We start from the raw sequence: 3,544 nt of genomic DNA, 5'->3' as shown, positions 1-3,544 counted from the left end.
TCTGTCCATTTTGGGCGTTGATTGGGTCTGGGGTTGCTTGTCTTCCTATTGATCTCAACAGTGCATTCAAGTGTCAAGAGCCCTTTATGACTTAACAGAAGATATGACAGCTAGGAACCTTTATAGTGTGGTAAATAAATATGTGCCAATTTCACTTAAATTGTGTGGCAACGTATATTATAGTGATATAATGTCCTTGAAGGGGAGGGGGGGGGGGCTTTATCTATTTTTATTGTGTTTTCTTATCAGAATTAGAAAAGGAAATCGAATTTGGCACAGGACCCACTATTTACAAAAGTAAGATCGCTCTTTTAGCTTTCTTTATCCTATCACATGGGGAAAAGATCATGACTTGGAAGTGTTTGTGGCATAAGTTGGATGTGCGATGTCGGTGGAGAATGTGCTTAGTTGGAATTCTTTACAGATCTATTGAAGGGTAATGCCAAGAGCAGTGAAGGAGCAGAGGTGCATTGCCAAAAGTGCGGTGAGTGCAGAAAAGGCTTTCCTAGTTCACTATGTTTCAGATTCTTCAGTCCTCACCAGGAGAACAACAATCTGTCCATTTTGGGCGTTGATTGGGTCTGGGGTTGCTTGTCTTCCTATTGATCTCAACAGTGCATTCAAGTGTCAAGAGCCCTTTATGACTTCACAGAAGATATGGCAGCTAGGAACCTTTATAGTGTGGTAAATAAATATGTGCCAATTTCACTTAAATTGTGTGGCAACGTATATTATAGTGATATAATGTCCTTGAAGGGGAGGAGGGGGGCGGCTTTATCTATTTTTATTGTGTTTTCTCATCAGAATTAGAAAAGGAAATCGAATTTGGTACAGAGCCCACTATCTACAAACGTAAGAGCAAAATCTTAGCATTTTTTATCCTATTTTATGGGGAAAAGAGCTCAACTTGGTAGTAGTGTTTGTGGTATCGATGTGTGATGTCTGATATCGATGGAGACTGCGCTTAGTTGGAATTCTTTACAGATCGAAGAAAGGATAATGCCAAGAGCAGTGAAGGAGTAGAAGGGTGTATGGCAGTGTATCGTTAGGACGTGGTGAGTGCAGAAAAGACACATGTAGCTTGATATTTTTCCCGTCCGTTTATCGGTATTTTCCAGTACAACTAGATTGAGAAATGTGGCTCCTTCGATATGCAAGGACGCTATCAGACTTAAGCAACAGTTTGTCTACATTTATAAGATGGCTTGGAGTGGGTCTGGGGATGCTTGTCTTCCCATTCATCTCAACAGTGCAGTTGAAGTGTCAAGAGCCCATTGAGACTCCTGAGGATAGCTCGGAACCTGCTTATTGGGGTAAATAATAGATGTTTCCCAAAATTGTTTGCCAATGCACATTATTGTGATGAAATGTTCTCGAAGGGGGGGGTGCTTTGCCTTGCTTTTCTGTGTTTTCTCTTCAGAATTGGAATTGAAAATTGAATTTGGCATGGACCTCTAGCTACAAAAGTAAGATCGCTCTTTTAGCTTTCTTTATCCTATAACATGGGGAAAAGATCTTGACTTGGAAGTGTTTGTGGCATAAGTTGGATGTGTGGTGTCGGTGGAGAATGTGCTTAGTTGGAATTCTTTACAGATCTATTGAAGGGTAATGCCAAGAGCAGTGAAGGAGCAGAGGTGCATTGCCAAAAGTGAGGTGAGTGCAGAAAAGGCTTTTCTAGTTCACTATGTTTCAGATTCTTCAGTCCTCACCAGGAGAACAACAATCTGTCCATTTTGGGCGTTGATTGGGTCTGGGGTTGCTTGTCTTCCTATTGATCTCAACAGTGCATTCAAGTGTCAAGAGCCCTTTATGACTTCACAGAAGATATGGCAGCTAGGAACCTTTATAGTGTGGTAAATAAATATGTGCCAATTTCACTTAAATTGTGTGGCAACGTATATTATAGTGATATAATGTCCTTGAAGGGGAGGGGGGGGGCTTTATCTATTTTTATTGTGTTTTCTTATCAGAATTAGAAAAGGAAATCGAATTTGGCACAGAGCCCACTATCTACAAACGTAAGAGCAAAATCTTAGCATTCTTTATCCTATTTTATGGGGAAAAGAGCTCAACTTGGTAGTAGTGTTTGTGGTATCGATGTGTGATGTCTGATATCGATGGAGACTGCGCTTAGTTGGAATTCTTTACAGATCGAAGAAAGGATAATGCCAAGAGCAGTGAAGGAGTAGAAGGGTGTATGGCAGTGTATCGTTAGGACGTGGTGAGTGCAGAAAAGACACATGTAGTTTGATATTTTTCCTGTCCGTTTGTTATCGGTATTTTCCAGTACAACTAGATGATTGAGAAATGTGGCTCCTTCGATATGCAAGGACGCTATCAGACTTAAGCAACAGTTTGTCTACATTTATAAGTTGGCTTGGAGTGGGGCTGGGGTTGCTTGTCTTCCCATTCATCTCAACAGTGCAGTTGAAGTGTCAAGAGCCCATTGAGACTCCTGAGGATAGCTCGGAACCTGCTTATTGGGGTAAATAATAGATGTTTACCAAAATTGTTTGCCAATGCACATTATTGTGATGAAATGTTCTCGAAGGGGGGGGGTGCTTTGCCTTGCTTTTCTGTGTTTTCTCTTCAGAATTGGAATTGAAAATTGAATTTGGCATGGACTTCTAGCTACAAAAGTAAGATCGCTCTTTTAGCTTTCTTTATCCTATAACATGGGGAAAAGATCTTGACTTGGAAGTGTTTGTGGCATAAGTTGGATGTGTGGTGTCGGTGGAGAATGTGCTTAGTTGGAATTCTTTACAGATCTATTGAAGGGTAATGCCAAGAGCAGTGAAGGAGCAGAGGTGCATTGCCAAAAGTGAGGTGAGTGCAGAAAAGGCTTTTCTAGTTCACTATGTTTCAGATTCTTCAGTCCTCACCAGGAGAACAACAATCTGTCCATTTTGGGCGTTGATTGGGTCTGGGGTTGCTTGTCTTCCTATTGATCTCAACAGTGCATTCAAGTGTCAAGAGCCCTTTATGACTTCACAGAAGATATGGCAGCTAGGAACCTTTATAGTGTGGTAAATAAATATGTGCCAATTTCACTTAAATTGTGTGGCAACGTATATTATAGTGATATAATGTCCTTGAAGGGGAGGGGGGGGGCTTTATCTATTTTTATTGTGTTTTCTTATCAGAATTAGAAAAGGAAATCGAATTTGGCACAGAGCCCACTATCTACAAACGTAAGAGCAAAATCTTAGCATTCTTTATCCTATTTTATGGGGAAAAGAGCTCAACTTGGTAGTAGTGTTTGTGGTATCGATGTGTGATGTCTGATATCGATGGAGACTGCGCTTAGTTGGAATTCTTTACAGATCGAAGAAAGGATAATGCCAAGAGCAGTGAAGGAGTAGAAGGGTGTATGGCAGTGTATCGTTAGGACGTGGTGAGTGCAGAAAAGACACATGTAGTTTGATATTTTTCCTGTCCGTTTGTTATCGGTATTTTCCAGTACAACTAGATGATTGAGAAATGTGGCTCCTTCGATATGCAAGGACGCTATCAGACTTAAGCAACAGTTTGTCTACATTTATAA

This window comes from Hyla sarda, unplaced genomic scaffold (genome assembly GCF_029499605.1).
Source record: "Hyla sarda isolate aHylSar1 unplaced genomic scaffold, aHylSar1.hap1 scaffold_1983, whole genome shotgun sequence".
Lineage (NCBI taxonomy): Eukaryota > Metazoa > Chordata > Amphibia > Anura > Hylidae > Hyla > Hyla sarda.
This window is presented reverse-complemented; position numbering follows the sequence as displayed.